The sequence below is a fragment of the Vombatus ursinus genome, unplaced genomic scaffold (genome assembly GCF_900497805.2).
Source record: "Vombatus ursinus unplaced genomic scaffold, bare-nosed wombat genome assembly UNPS02014799.1, whole genome shotgun sequence".
In the NCBI taxonomy this organism is placed as follows: domain Eukaryota; kingdom Metazoa; phylum Chordata; class Mammalia; order Diprotodontia; family Vombatidae; genus Vombatus; species Vombatus ursinus.
This window is the reverse complement of record NW_020954577.1, coordinates 24,496,180-24,512,991: the sequence shown is the minus strand read 5'-3', so window position 1 is coordinate 24,512,991 and position 16,812 is coordinate 24,496,180. Positions and strand designations below refer to the sequence as shown.

At 43.9% G+C, this 16,812-nt stretch overlaps 1 protein-coding gene across 1 annotated transcript in view; it reads left to right on the top strand.

Annotated features, from left to right (window-relative positions):
- The window catches only part of KIAA1143 (KIAA1143 ortholog), a 135,445-nt gene that overhangs the window by 90,000 nt on the left and 28,633 nt on the right, over nt 1–16,812 (top strand). The window lies entirely within an intron of this gene.

Here is a 16,812-nt window from a genome sequence, read left to right as displayed (position 1 = left end):
GTGGATGCTGAGCGAGAGATAGCAATATCAACCACCAGAACTTAATGGGACCTGGGGTGCTCATCTGTTGCTAAGCCAGAGAGCCAAATTGCCTAATTCGTTTATAAATAATTGAATAAATAAAGCAATTAACTCATAGAATCAAAACCCTGATTGTTTATGTAGATGCCATCCGACAAGCATTTATTCAACAAACATTTATTTGGCGCCTACCTGGGCAAGGCACGATCTTAAGTGCTGGGGCATGTATAAAGATGGAGCAATTGAGGTTGGACAAGTTCCTCTCTATGTTGCTTTCCTCTTTCCTCCCCCTCACCCCTCCCCTAAAATGAATTCCCTCCTCATCTTAGGACTCAGAATCCTTAACTTCCTTCAAGGTTCAGTTCAGCCTTTGCCTGTGGGAAACCTTCCCTGATTCCCCTAGTTGTTAGTACTGTCCCACTACACATCACCTCTATTTACTTTCCTATTTAAATGTCCTGTTCTCTTCCCCTCCCTCCCCAACGCAAGTTCCTTTAGGGCAGACACTATTTTTCATTTTTGTCTTTGTGATCCCTGCCCTCAACACAGGACCAGGTACATGCTGCTCAGTCATTTTCAGTCACGTCTAACTCTTCATAATCCTAATTGGGGTTTTCTTGGCAAAGATACTGGAGTGGCTTGCCATTTCCTTCTCCAGTTCATTTTACAGATGAGGAAACTGAGGCAAATAGGGTTAAGTGAGAAAAATAGGGTCCCAGCCCTTAAGGATCTCACCACCACTAAGTGATAAATGCTTTGGCAAGGATAGGAATTGTCTCGCTGTTACTGAGGGCAAGCTAAGAGGCAGATGACCCCACCATATGCTATTTTCCAAGAAACTGAGTATGGTAAGTTATGCAAACTTTCAGACATTTCTATGACTTAAATAACAGTCTTTCAGCCTAACAAGCCTCCTTGAAATCTGTCCAATTTTCTCACTCCTGCATCTAATTTAGCCCCTGCTCTTTGCATCTGGTCTCTTCCTAAGCATCTGTATCCCCATGAAGCTGACTTTGATTCTGCATGACCACCAAGTCTGACCCCTTGTTAAATGGGAAACTTCTGGCTATACAATTTTCCTTTCTTGACCTTGACCTTGGATTTGGCAGGAAGGAAAAATTTTTACATTTGGAGTTTTATCTTGGTAGATGGTGTGAGGTCTTGGTCTAAATCTAATTTCTGCCAGACTGGTTTCTAATTTTCTCAGCAGTTTTTGTCAAATAGTGAGTCGTTATTAGTTGGGCGCTTTGGGTTTATCAAACACAAAGTTTAGTTTCATTTGCTTCTGTATGTTGTGTAACTAATTTCTTTCACTTATTGACTAGAGAGATTAACTAGTCCTCCCCTCTCATTTTACAGATGAGGAGCGAAGCCCAGAGAGGTTAGGTGATTTGCTAAGGGTCACACAGGTAATTAAGTAGTAGAGATGGCATTAAAATCTAAGTCCTCTGTCTCCAAATCCAGGGCTTTTTTTCCAGCATCTCCTGCTGCCTCTAATCCCAACAAGAAATAAACAGACAGAATTTCAAGCTTCATTAGAAGCATACAGGCAGTGTTGACCAAATAGAAAATTTTTTAAAATCTAAATGGGAAAAAAAACTTAGTTATAGATTCACAAAATCTCCAAGTTGGAAAGGGCTCCAGAGGCCATCTAGTCCAGTTTACACCTGAACAATGAATGCCCTCTACATCCTACCCAACAAGTGGTCGATAGCTTATTCTGGAAGTCCTCCAGCTTGACAAGTTCTGGGAGGAATTGTATATAGTTGGAAGGTGTGGGAGTAGGGGATGCCAATCCTGGAAGATGCATATGAAATTGATCAATGAGCTTTGACTGCACCTGAGAAGGAAATTGGAAAGAGACTGATTGACGAGGACATTTGGGGCACCGCAAGCTAGATTTCCCTGAAGTTTTTGTTTCCAGCCCCATAATTCCTGTCTAGGGGCATCTGTCCCTGCAGAGGGACCTCATGTCTTTGTGCAGAGAAGAGCAACCTCACACATAATCCAGTGCCCAGATGCTGATGCAATTACCCAATTAGCCACTTTAGTCATGGTGTCTGCAAGGGGAAAGAAACCTTGTAAGGGGCCGAGTCCAGGGTCTTTGGGGGCCAGAGAGATTGTGCAAAAGAAAAGGATGTCTGCTTTTCACCAAAGGACAGAAGTATAAGTAGAAATTCTGTCACCTGGGACAAAAAGAGTTGAGTGTGGGAATGGAGGATGGAGGACAGAATGAGATCTAGGAGAGGGGTAGTGATTATTATGGTCTCTGGATTTCCCGAGGAGGAGCAATGAACCCCACCCTGATGTTGTTGTTTGTTTGACCTCAAATAGGAACCTTGCCCTTGGATAGAATAAATGGGCAGCACACACTCCCATTTGTTACTTTTGCCTGACCATCAGCCTAAGAAGAATGAATGCACATTGTCTTCCCTATTAGATTTTAAGCTCCTTGAGGGCAGGAACTGTCTTTTGCCTCTTTTTGTACCCCCAGAGCTTAGCACAGTGCCTGGCACATAGTAAACACTTAATAAATATTGATTGATTGAATGAATAAAAAAAACATTTATTAAGCATTTATATATGTGCCAAGCATTGTGCTAGTGTTGGAGATACAAAAACAAAACAAAAAAGCAAGACAGTCCCTGCTCGCAGGGACCTTGCATTCTAATACAGGGAGGCAACACACAGAGGAGGCTTTAGCAGCAAATCAAGTGGCATGTTCTCATGGTCCTTAGGGTTCAGAGGCCAAGCAGACAGTAATGTTTCTTCCACTAATCTATCTCCACTACTCATGTTGAACCAACTGGCCACGCCAAGGACTTTGATCTAGGAATCTTTCTTCCCTGGGTCTTCAGTAGCTGTGCCTGTAGCAGCGGCCAGTCTGCATTCTCACTAGGATTGAATCCCTGGATGATGGCTGTGGAGGCTGGGCTGGAAATAGGATTAAAGGTCTATGGAATCCTGGAACTCTTGGGCTCAGCGTACTGAGCAAAGTGGTAAGAGAATGAGATGGCGCAATTAGAGTAGGCATTTAGATGGCTCTTTAAAGTGAGCAAATTGCTTTACAAACATCTCATTTGAGTTCCCACAATAACCCCAGGTAGTGGGTGCTACTATGATCATTAGCCCCATTTTACAGAAGAGAAAGCTGAATCTCAGAGATCTGTGACTTGCCTATGGTCACACAGCTAGTGAGTGCTGGAGATGGTATTCAAACTCAGCTTTTCCAGATGCTGAGTCTGTCACTATCTATTACACCATCCTGCCTTTCTCACTTAAACTCCACCAAGCAGCAAGATTTCATTCTAATTCTAGAGGAATGATCCTGAATCTGAAATGGAAGAAAACCATATTGAAAGAGACTTGGGCTCCATCCTTGTGCAATAGGATAGGTGCTTCCCCCAGCAAACTGTGGGGCAGGAACCCTGCTTCCCTTAAAGAAGAGGGCTAGCTTTCTTTTACAACTTTTCTTCGAGCTCATCTGTCCTCTTTCCCCTCCCCCACACTCCCTAGACACAACCTAGTTGAGAAAGAAAAAAGACGAATATGGCTGTGTGGAATGGGGAGAGAACAGCTGCTTGGGGAGGAAGGTCAAATACTGCTGAGGGCTCAGCTGCTAACCTCCCCACGAGATGAGAATCAGGAAGATGGAGGGGGAACTCTGGAACCAAGTGGAGATTTCCTTTGGTATCATTCAGACTTCTTGGTGTTTTTGTTTGTTTGTTTTTAACACCAGGATATAAAGCCAGAGCTGACCTTAATGAGCTCTGAATAAGGCAAAGGATAAGGGAAAAGGATGGATAATTCTTACTTCAGGCCAAAACCCCTTATGATTAATGATATTACATCCTTGTATAGTAAGACTTACAAGCCCTAATCCGTGGTCCACTTATTTTAAGCAATCAAATCAACAAATATTTACTGAACTCTTATTTTTATGTTAGGTACTGAGTCGCAGAGCAGTCGCTAAGAATTTTTGAGCCTGGGGCAGGTACCATAAATTACCTCCAGGAGATGTGTCTTGGGGAAAGGATACAAGCCCATGGTGGGGCAATAGCCAACAAACATTTATTTGTTAAGCAGTTATTTGTGCCAGGCACTGTGCTAAGCCCTGGGGATATAAATAGGGCAAAAATATAGTTTTTGCCCTCAAGGGAGTTATATTCTAATTGGGAGAAAACATGTAAATAACTATGTACATCCAAGAAAAGTAATCTCAAGCAGAAAACTCGAGCTGCTAGGGACAGGAAAGGCCCCCAGAAGACAGGACAATTTGAGGTGAATCTCAGAGGAAGCCAGAGAAGCCAGGAGGTGGAGGTGAGGAAGGGGAGTTGTTTAAGCATGAGTGATGGCCAGGGCCAAGACATAGAATATTATATGAGAGGAATAAAAATGTAGCTAATATTTCCATAAATAAATGAAAAATGTCTATAAATAAAAATAGCTGATATTTACATGGTACTTTAAGGTTTGCAAAGTGTTTACAAATATTATTTCATTTCATGATCACAACAACCCCAGGAGGAAACTGAGGCACAGAGGTTAAGTGACTTTCCCAGGGTCACACAGCTATTAAGTGTCTGAAGCTAGACTTCACGTCCTGCCTCCATGTCCAGGGCTCTCTCTATTATACCACCTTGCTACCTAGTGAGTATAATTGGGTCAATCAATCAATAAGCATTTATTAAGATCCTGTTATCTGCCAGGCTCTGGAGACGCAAGGACAAAGAGTAAAGAAGTACCTACTTTCAAAGAGCTTGTATTCTAATAGATCACAGAGTTTGTGGAGAATAGTCAAATGTAAGAAAACAGCAAAGGTACAAAGAGATCAGACTGCTGGAAAGATTTCAGTTGGTGATTTGGAACTATAGCCCAGGATACACGTGCTTGAGGCAGGGACATTTAAATCTCTGCATAGCCTGAACATCACCTGATGTGCACTTGGCATCCAATAAATACTTGTTGAAATAGGATTTGGGAGGTTGCTATCTTTGTGGAGTTACTAGTGCCCAGCACTAGTGAACATGTTTGAGGAATCAAAATGTTTAAGTAAAAGTAATCAAGCCTCTCTAAGCACTTAAATTAGTCCCAAACAGTGATTTAGGCTTTGGAGAGAGTTTGGTCCTAGGTCTAGTACAATGTTAGCCCAACAAGGAAGGCAGGGCAACTGAGCTGTGGGGGCAGCAAGACAGCAAGTGTGGATAATATCCTTAAGAAGCATACTCTTACACATTGAGGATGCCTCCAGTTAGTTCATAAAAGCAGGGAGAAGTAGGGGTTCCGTGGTGATATTCAAGAATAATCTTTTTTTTCTTTTTAAAATTAATTTATTTTGATTTATCAACAATCACTTCCATAAGCTTTTGAGTTTTACACTTTTCTCTCCCTCCCTCCCCACCTCTCTCCCCAAGATGGCACACAATCTGATATAGGCTATACATATACAAAGAATAATCTTAGCGGTAATGCTTATACAGAACCATATAGGACTAGAGAAAGGAGGGAGGAGCCTTATGGTACTTCACTGATGCAGAGCACCTTGGCTGTAGGGTTTGGTTGTTCCTGTGCGTTTTGGGGGGCATTTTGCCTCTATTGTGGGGAGTCTTGTGTGCTGAGCCTTGCTGCCAAGGTACTCTGGGTCTGAGACTCAAGTAACATTAAGGGGATTGACAGTTGAGAATCTGTGTGCCCAGAGGACCCAGCACAGGCCAAGAAGGAGGCTGTTTATAGGAGGCTGTGCTATTTCTCAGTCTTCCAACTGTTTTTATTCTTCTCCTTAACTTGTAGCTCATGTGTCTACATGACCCAGATATTAAAGTTCTTGATTCTCCTGCTGTGATTGGTCATGCCCCAGTGTTTACCTTGACTACAATGTTTAATTTCTATCGGGATATTCTTTGCTTAGTACTGTGAACTGACTGGTGGGTTTGTGTTATCACGCTGTTTATTACATGGAAAGCCTCTACCTGCCTTTGTCCATCATTTTTCCAGCACGGAGAAGAGGTTCCAAACAATGTCTGTGCCCTTGCTGGGCGGTGAATTTCCCAGTGACAGCTGTATTTCTCGCCTATCTCTGAGTCTGAGGCTTCTGGGACCTTTATACAATGACTCCTCAGCAGAAATAGCTTATGTTCTTTCCCAAATCTTTTGCCGAATAAATAGCCAAAATTTTATCCGTTAGCAAGTGTGTCACTATATTCCTTGACTTGGCTCAGCTCTTCGAGAACATATAAGTTCAACAAATGAGGGGAGAAGCAGCTTTATCATTGACAGTACTCTGTGAGTTAGTTATTTCTTCTTCTGCAGGATGTGTCAGTGTCAGAGGAGAGGGGAACCTGACAGCCAGAGGTCATGGGACCCTGGCACTGAGAAGGTAACTCATTTCCATAGCTTGGAGATTTCATATAGAAACTGATCATGAATATAAACCAGAACTCTTTTTAGTTGTGTGAGTTTGTACTTGGTTTCTCCACTCAAGTGGCACCAACTTGGCCCTTCCATTATGGAGACAGCACTTGGAAAGTTCTCTGCCACCGCCACCTTTGAAACAAAGCAGCACAATTCAAATAACTTCAGATGGCATTCAATAAATATTTGATGCCAGTGGTGAGGAGCATCGTGTAAACAATGCACTATCAAGAGAGAGAGAGATTGATCCATCCTTGAGGACCCTCAAAAGAGGCACTTGGGGAAATCTCAGCTGAGAAGCTCAGTTAGAAAAAGGGCTAGGAGTAACTTAAGAACTTTGGGATATGAAAACCCTCCTGTTTCCTTAGGAAGAATGACAGACTGCTCTGGACTCTGTTAATTTACGCACCCGAGTATTGGGACTCCCTCCTTCCCAGCACATTGTTTTGAAAAAAAAAATCCGAGGGTTGTTTCTTCAAAATCTCCTTTGATACCACTGTGGTACCTCTACATCTCTACAACAGGCAGCTCGGGTGAGAACTGAAGGCAGCCCGCTGTGCCTGATAGCCTAAATGCTCATAAATCCCACGTGCTGTAGCAATCACAAAGTGAATAACAACCACAAGGTATGAAAAATCCTCTTACAATTTACTTACCAGTCACATAACAGGGGTGGGAAGGCATGGGGGTGAGTGGAGGAAGCCTCATAGAAATAATCCTCTAGCATTTCCAGACTAAGAGCAGATATGGGGAGGTGCAGGACAACACTCAGCCCAAGGTCCACAGCTTTTGGACAAAACAGCTGTTGACAATAAATTAAAAGCTGATGCGTGTATGTGCTGGGGAGAGGGGAAGAGAAAAGGAAGAGGAGGAATGTAGAAAGTACCCATGCCAGTCCCCTAAGGCTTGCAGTCATTTCATATTCAGATTACCACTATCACACTCCTTTCAGCAAACAATAACAGTATTATGGGGACGATAATAATAATGATAATGAAAAAATATGATTCTCATTATAATGATACTGTCCGCTAGAGAATTTTATGGGGCTCTATGTGTGGTAGCTCGTTAAACCTCATCATTGCCGGTGAGGTTGGCAGTCAGCTTGCTGGACACCTGTGAGTGGGGGGATAGGAGGATGCAGATCCAGGCAAGGGCAGGGAGGGAGTGCAGATGGGCCCTCGAGTCAGGGGCAGGACTAAGACCCCTGCCTCGGGTCATGATTTGTGCTTCAGGAAAATTGTTTTGGCAGCTGGGTAGAGGATGAATTGTAGAGGGGTGAGACTCTAAGAAACGAAGATCAAGTTACACAGGTGCTAAAGGGATTAATAATAATAAATAAAGTAATAATGATTTTTTAAAAAAAGGCTGCTTTCTTTCTTTAAAAATAAAACATATGGTTTTTTTCCTTGTGGGAAAGGCTTCTTGGAATAGTTTTAATTCGGGGGAGGGTCATGGTTTAGTCTAAGAGGCAAGGAGAGACTGAGATGTGTTTTGGGCGTCTGCGCTGGACTGTGTGGTGGTAGTGGTCTACTGGAGTCATTGCTGTTGGGGAGGCTGAGGCTGGAGAATCTCTTAAACTAGAAATTTGAGAGCTTCAGTGGGCTAGGTCAATCAGAGATCTATACTTATTCCAACATGAATGTGGTGAAACCCTAGGAACTGGGGGAGGGAACTGGGAGGAGGCTCCACCAGGTTGCCTAGGGAGGGCCCAAGTGACCCAGGTTAGAAATAGAGCAGGTCGGAGCTCCCAGTTAATCAGTGGAGGGATCAGGCCTGTGAGTGGTCCCTGTACTTCCAGCGTGAGTAAAAAATGCACAATTTAAAGGAGATTGGTAAGAGGGTTTGCTGAGATGTAGGAGAGGCAGCCTGGGAGATGAAGGCAGTTAGGAAAAGGCAAGGGGGATGGGAGCAAGTGATAAGAGGTAATAAAGCCAGAGTTTTCTTGTGATTAGTGTGGCAAGTGGGAGACATTATAGGGTTATGAGGAGGAGAGTAGCAAAATCAGATCAATGGCTGAGGAAATTGATGCTTGGGGCTATGAGCCAGAGAGATTGGAGCCTGGGAGCCTGAACAGAGGGGCTGTAACAAGTGGGCAGCAACTGGGACTGGACTGGGGTTCTGACCCAGGAGACATCTGAAACTGAGGCTTTCTCCCATGGGATTGCCATCTGGGGTGGTAGGTGGTGGTCCCCCCCATAGGAGGTAAATTAACGGAGCACAACAGTAGGGTTGTAGGAAGTAGACTCCTAACCCATCTTAGTTCCCTATGGGGAGTAAGTGCACTCTCCTCTTCCAGGCCTCTGCCTTTGTTGGCCCACTTGAATTCACTGTCACACGGGGGCAAGTGCATCCCACCAGAGAAGATTGCTCGTACGCTGCCTGGCCTGGGGACTCACACCTTTTCCTGAGTCTGGGATTTGTCCATGGTGAGAATACATACTCCTCCCTAGGATGTCCCAGGGTTTCAAATGAATTTTCCCCATGTGTCTGGCTTCCCGATTATGGCTTTTCATGGAAGTATTAATAAAAAAGACTCAATATGATGCAATAATTAACCGGGGTCGGAGATGAAGTTTATTAGGGTGTTTGCCATTCAACTTGATGAGTTTGCAGTGGGGAACCTTAATGTGGCACTTCTGAAACCACCTCTCATTGTAGAGTATGGAACTGCCCACTGATACCTTGTTAAGATAATAATACTATCAATAACAGCCAACATTTAAATGGCTATGATACAAGTTCACAATGGGCTTTACAGATATCTCATTTGAGCCTCACAATAACTCTGGGAGGTAGGTACTATTATTAATATCCCCATTTTTACAGATGAGGAAACTGAGGTAGACAGTGACTTGCCCAGGGATACACAGGGAGGATTTAAACTCAGATCTTGATGACTCTATGTTCAATATTCTCTCCACTGCCTTAAGAAACCAAAGATAACTCCTGCTTAAGTCTCAGTGACAGGGGCTGCCTCAAGATGATTTGGCTGGCCAGGAATCTTGTAAGGATAGGCTTTTGCCAGAGTAGGAATTCCTGTGTGTCAGCATAGCAAAGACACCTGTGGCAGACTCCCTTTGTACTTCTTGTTTGGAGGAGGGACCAGAGTATAGCAGAGTTCTGTGGGAAAAGTTCAAACGTGCGCCCAGTCTCTCCTTTTGGACAAATTCATGACTTCCTTGGTGCAGAAGCTCGTGGAAGTTATATATGCTCATCCACGGCTCTCTTAGCACAGGCCAAAGACTGGAGACTTGAAAGCGGATTTCTTAATTCAAGAGATGGCAGCCATGGCAATAATAGCAGTGTGATAAGAAAGCACGTGACAAAAGTCAACATGCACTTAGCATAGTGCCTGGCACAATTATTGATTGATTGGTGTGGCCTGAGAGAGAAGTTCATGGATTGTGTTCCTAGAAATCCCATCTGCTGTGTAGAGTAAGAGAGAGCTTGATTTCCTAGGAAGCATGATCTCAGCTTTGGGATTCTCTAGCCAGAGAAGAGAGATTTCTTGGGCAGCACTGGCTTTAGGGGTTGTCTCATGAGATAGCTCAAGTTTCAGAGTTTATGGCACTCTAGGGAAAGGAGCATTCTCTTTTTCTAAACTTTTATTCTTCCGTCCATCCATCCATCCATCCATCCATCCATCCATCCATCCATCCATCTATCATCCATCTATCTATCTATCTATTACATTCATTTAAAATTTTTTGAGTTCCAGATTCTCTCCCTCCCTTCACCCTTCCCCCACCCACTGAGAAGGCAACCAATGTGATATCAATTAGACAGATGAAGTCATATGAAACATATTTTCATATTAGCCATGTTGCAAAAAAACCCCAAGAAAAATAAAGTGAAAAAAGTATGCTTCAATCTGCACTCAGAGTTCATCAGTTTTCTCTTTGGAGGCAGATAGTCCTTAAGCAGCAAGCCTCTGGAGAGAGAAAAGGAGCAATAATGAGTACACCATAACTGGAGGAGGGATTAGAGATTAAGGATGCATCATGGAGGAGAAGACCTGCACCTTGTTCTCTGCTGTGCCATGATGTTAAGACAGAACAGTTTCCAAGGGGGAAGAAGGCTGATTCTCCAGCAGTAACGAAGTGTGTTTTCTTTTTTTGTGACAGACTGAACCATAAAGTGGAACTACAAGTTTGGGTGACCCAGTTAGAGAAAGGCATTTTCTTGAATGTCAACGTGTTGCCCTCCTGACAATCCCAAAGTCAGTTGCCTTCTGAGGGATGTTTATGAATTCCTCTGAGTTCTTTCACTTTCTGAGGGTTGAAATAAAGACTGTCCTCTACCTGATATGCATTTGTTATTTGGAATGCTTGTATGGGAACTGGGTATCCTGTCTACATTTCTGGAAATCTAGACTCAAGCTTTATTCAGAGACTTTCTTAGTGTAAACTCTTAGTGGGGGCAATGAGCTGAAAGGGGCGTTGGTATTTTGAGTTAGCTCCCAAGATAAAACCTAGTTTGTGAGAGCACAGTTTAGGGGTGGGATGGGACCTAAGTCACAGATTACCAAGGTGTATGTGCGTGTATGTGTGTGTGTGTGTGTATGTATGTGTGTGTGTGTGTGTGTGTGTGTGTTGGAGACCTGGATTTATGGATCCTAACATCTGTGGTCATCCTTTACCAACACTGTTGAACTGTGTCCTGTCCAGTGTTGCCTCAGGCACAGTCCTGCTCTGCGGCACTGTGGACCATCCATGTAACTACCTGGACCAAAACTCCCTTCCCTGGCCACTACTAGTTGTATCCTCCTACTAGAATGTAAACTCCTTAATTGCAAGGACCGTCTTTTGTATTTGTCTCTCCAGTCCTAGCAAAGTGCCCGGCACGTAGCAAGTACCCAATAAATACTGTGATTAATGTGGGGAAAACCTACAACTAAAACACATTTATGATGTACCCTTTAGTACACAGCACTGTGCTATATATGAAGTTTAAAGATCTCCCCCTTCCTCCAAAGGGGTCTACGGTCTAGTACGGTACAGAGGGCCTCCCTGATTGAGCCAATCAGAAGCTGCAAATTGCTAAAGAGAAATTACAATCTAATGGATAGTCTCCCCTGGAGTAAAAGAGGAAAGGAAAGTGGATTCATCCAATCATTCAACATAGTCTCTATTAAGCCCCTACTATGTGTAGAGCACTAAAAAGAGATTAAGTAAATATCACATGTTAGGCCAGGTAATCAGATAGCCTTCTTCCTCTGGTGGGTATCATTGCCTGTCACTCTTAATGGAGGCCTAAAGGAATGAGATAGGATTTTATAACATCCCTCCCCTGGGGCCCCTGAGTAATGAGTCGTCAAAGGGCACTTGGGGAAGTGGGTGGGACTGATAATGGAGCCAGGAAACCCTGATGAGGCATTGAGCTCTCAGCATTTGTCAGCTCAGCTCTGCAAATGAGCTGAGACCCAGGCTTGGCCCTCACACAGGAAAAGTGGCAGGTCACGAACACCCTTTGGGGTCTAGGCTTTGACTCAGGACAGGTCTGCCTCTGGCTGTCTGGAGTAGCTGATAGAAGGCATATAGGCCGCAGGGAAAGATGGTGGTCACCAGCAAGGCTACGTGGCCAATAGGGACCCTGAGCACAGATGATGCTAACTCAATAAGGAGAGCCCTTTCTCCATCATCTCTTTGGAGCTTCATGATAAATAATCCTTTCAGGTAAGTAGGTCAAATACTCCATTGATCCCATTTTATAGGTGTGGAAGCTGAAGCCCACAGGGCTTAAGTATGACTAATAAATGGCAAAAGTAGAACTCAGACCCAGGGCTTACTGACTCCAAGGTCAATCAATGCTCATTCTACTTACTCAGCAGGTGAAGAAGCCAAGCTTTACTGAAGGGTAAACCAGCCTTAACAACTAGCTAAGGAGTATACTTCAGGAACACGGAAACAAATCAGAGGGAATTGGGCAGTAGGCCATAAAAAACATTTAGGAGACATGAAGAAGAAATGGGAAGGCCAAAGCAGCTCATATTTCTGTCGGTTTACAAGGTGCTTCTCTCAAACCCACTCTGCAATGGAACAGACACTGGAGTGGCTTGTCATTTCCTTTTCCCGCTTATTTTACAGATGAGGAAACTGAAGCAAACAGGGTGAAGTGACTTGCCCAGGGTCACACAGCTATTAAGTGTCTGAGGCTGGATTTGAACTCAGGAAGATGAGTTCCTGACTCCAGTGCTCTGTGCACTATGGCGCCACCTAGCTGCCTGTGAGGTAGGTAGTGCAAGTTTTGTTATACACAGTTTGCAGATGAGAAGAAAATGACTTGTTTATGATTCCACAGCTATAGTCAGTTAGGATTCATGCTCAGGACTGCTGATTCCTAGGCCAGGGCTCTTTCCTCTAGATAACACAGCCCTTCACAAGATGATCTCACACAGAGGAGACAATACAGCCCAATAGGAATGTTCCATTTTTATGGGATTGGGGAGGGGGAGGAGAGACCAGGGGACTCAGAGCAGAAATGCAGCAGAAACTAGAGCCAGAGGAGATGGCCTGCAGGCCCACTCATAGAGATGAGCCCAGGAAGCAGGTTCTGAAGGGATGGGTGCTGGGATGGGTGCTCATATGGAAATGATGCCAAGCTACAACTCCTTCGGGCTGCAAGTCTGAATATCTCATTTAGCATCCAGCAACCAGCCTGTTTCAGAAACCTGCGGTCAGCAAATGTCCTCCTTGTTTGGAATTCCTTCCACTGTTCAGCGCGTAATTCTGTTTACAAGTACCTGGGATCTCCAAGTTGGAAGGGACCAGACAGGTCACCTCTTCCTGTCTATACCTGAACAGGAATTCTCTCTATAGACTGACTAGTGGTCATCCAGCTTGCTCTTCAGTAAGAAGGAACCATCTCACAAGGCAGCTGGTTCTACTTAGGGAGAGCTCGAATTGTTAGGAAGCTTTTTTTCCATCGTGTCTAACTGTGCCTCTGAAATTTCCACCCAGTCCCTGCTTGTTCTGCTCTCTGGGGCCAAGCAGAATCCATCGCACCACTCTCTCCTTCCACATTCTGGTCCTTTAGATACTTGGGGACAGCTCTGGTGTCCTCCCTAAATCTTCTCAACATCCCCAATTCTCTCACCTGGCCCTGATAGGATACATCTTCAATTTCTTAGTAAAATTACCTTTTTTTAGACCTTTAAGTCACTCATGGCTTTGTCAAAGGGATTGAATAAACATTTAGGACAGTGCAGACATGCCAAATATTGTGTTGCTACTGCTCATAAATGGTGGAAGTGGTAGCAATTGGGAAGATGAAGTGGGAGTGTGCTGGTAAATATTCAACAACCAGCTGGGGGGGGGCAAAAAAAGTACACCTGATATCCTTTTAAGTTTAATCTGAATTATTAACATTTTATTAATCACTTTCTTAAGCCTCGATGATGACCCAAACAGTAAATCAAGCCCTAATTTGTAGCATTTGCCAGTTTCCAAGGTATAAATGCTCAGGCTGAAAATGTAATTTAGTAATTGCATTGAAATTTTAAAATTAATTACATTTAAAACTGAGGTCTGAGCTGGCTCCAGCAAACCTTTGGCTGGAAGGTGCCTTAGAAATCATCTACTCCATCGTCCCTCTCTACCCATTTTATAGGTGAGGAAAATAAAGTCCAGAGAGGTGACTTCTCAGGTTGCACAGGTAATACGAAACAGAACTGGGATTCAAACATTTACCTTTTGACTCTTATTCTAATGCTCTTTTTATTTCCCATGATCCTCTCTGTCCTTCCCCTGGTTGGGTCCTGAGATAGGACTGACCAATGGCTGGGCTGAGGCTTTTGGGGAGCAGTGAAAGGCCACAAGGGGAAGATCCTTATTCAGCATTCAGATACCAGTAGTATCAGGCTGGTAATTAATGTAGTCTGGCTTCCATGACCAGAGATACCAATTTGAAGGGCTAGGTGTAGGAGTTGGAGGCCAGAACTATGAGCTGGTATCAGCATCAGCATCTCCCGGGGCTGTTGTCAGCAGTTGCCCTAATGTGGGGTGCAGCAGCTTTATGTGGCACAAATGGAGTGGGGCCACAAAGAAATGTGGTCTCTTTATATGTTCTATTCTCCTAGCAGAATGTAAGCACCCCGAGGGCAGGAATTGCCTTTTCTTTTTCCTTGTATACCCAGAGCTTAGCCCAGGGCCTGGCACATAGTAATTTTTTTAAGCAATGCTTGTTGACTGGATGAGGGCAGGGAATCATTTTTCGTTTTGCCTTTAAACTCCTGATGCTTATACAATGTCTCACCCACAGGATGTGTTTAATTAATGCTTATTAGATTTGATTGTAGTCAGGTAGGGCATCCTGTTCTGGGCAGATAGAAAGGTTTAAAGTTTAGCCCAGAGTACAAGATGATTTATCTTTATTTGGTGTCTTGCATGGGTAGATGGAAAGTCTTTCCACTTCCTTTGAATCAAGGTCAGGGGGACGGACTGTTCTTTGATAACACTAACATCAGCATTGGAGGAAACAATGTGGCAGTAAATAGAACCTTCAAGAGTACTTAATTTAGAGCTGGAAGGGACCACAGAAGACTCATAGTTCAACCTCTTTATTTTACAGGTGAAGCAACTGAGGCCCAGAAAGGAGGAAGTGACTTTTCTAAGGCCTTCAAAGACAGGATTTGAACTTACGTCCTCTGACTCCAAATCCATCCCTCTTTCCTTCTCATAGCATGCTTAGGTGATGACTGAGATGTAAATCTTATTAAAGAAATGCCATAGTGTAGGAAATTTCCTCACCCCTTTTGTGAAGCCATGGAAGGGTATCGGAAAGCTGGCAGCTATCAGAGCCTTGGAAAATAGGGAGGGGGAATGTGCAGGAAAAGGAGCTCTGGGAAAGGACCTGGACTTTTAGGCATCCTTTTGGGAAATGAGCTTCTGAGCTCCATAGGTTTTGAGCACCCCCAGCAGGTACCAAGTGAGAAGAAAACTTGTGGGTCCCTTGTCCCTTACAAGATGGAGTCTGGCACTCAATAAAGTTGGGTGAAGCCCTTCAGTGAGCAATTCAAAAAGTCAAATGTCACTCAGTATTCAAGACTCGTTTTTAAATGAGATATGAAAGGAATGAGTCCATGGCTTTAAAAATAAAAGCAAAGGTGAACATGGGTAAAGGTAAAGCCATGAGGGACTGATGCCCTGGGAGGAGTTGGGGTCACTTTTTATTTGCTGATTAATTATCTTTTACTTGTATATTGGAAAGCATTCTGCTTTGCCCTGTGCCTCATTGCACATCCAGAGGGGAATCATTAATCAGCCTGACTTCCAGGCCTGCCTAGTCTGATTGTCTTAATTAAGACTCTCCAGTCATTCACTGGAGATTAATATCTCTCTCCAAGGAGCTAAAGTTTCTACCATTTGGTGCAATGAAGTAACGAGATATGAGTCATATAGAACTATACACTCTGAAGGGCAGAGGGATGGACTAGATGACCTTGCAAGTTTCCCCTCAGACCCCAAACTCCCTAGTGTTGTGTTGGGCAACCTCTGCCCTGAGATGGAAAAGTCACATCGAGTTCAAAGGTTTCACTAAAGCTTCCCTTATCTTTTAGGTTCCCTTCCTTTCCCACACTCCATTTTAGGGATGGCATTTTCTCTTCCTTCCTTCCTTCCTTCCTTCTTGTCTTCCTTCCTTCCTTCCTGTCTTCCTTCCTTCCTTCCTGTCTTCCTTCCTTCCTTCCTTTCTTCCTTCCTTCCTTCCTGTCTTCCTTCCATCCTTCCTTCCCTCCCTTCTTTCTTTGTCTTCCTTCCTTCCCTTCTTTCTGTCTTCCTTCCTTCCTTTTTTCCTCCCTTCCTCTTTTCTTTCATGTCACCATAGCATGCCATATATCCCTTTCCCATCCCTTCCCAGAGAGTGGAATGGCATTTCTTAACCTTTCCTTTTGTCCTCTTTGAAAACTGTGTGACCATAGACATCCCCACCCCTGATTTCTCAGTATTGTTGAGTTTCATTTTTTTGGCTCATGTCCAGCATAGGTCTTTGCTGGCTTAGCTAAAAGAGCCTACAAGATTGGTCTTTGTCTAATGTAAGTTTGAGAAGAAGATTAAGTCCCAGTATTTCTGTTCTGTATCCTCTGACTTCCTTTCAGTAAGCAATGTCCGCCATCTTCAGGTTACTTCCTAGGCTACACTGCTCTGAGGCCTGCCCTTCTCTGATAGCCATTCCAGCTTTCCTTCCTGCCTTTGGTACTTCAGTGAATCTTTGATCTCGTCTCTGCGATGATTCAGATTGTAGCTCATCCCTGTCTGCCCATCCTACCTGACTATTATATTTTCCACTCCATAAGTCTGGAATGGAGGGGCCACCTAAAGAGTTGGAGGCCCTCTTATAGATCTCTCAATATCATGTGGATGCCAATGGAATGTGTGGCTT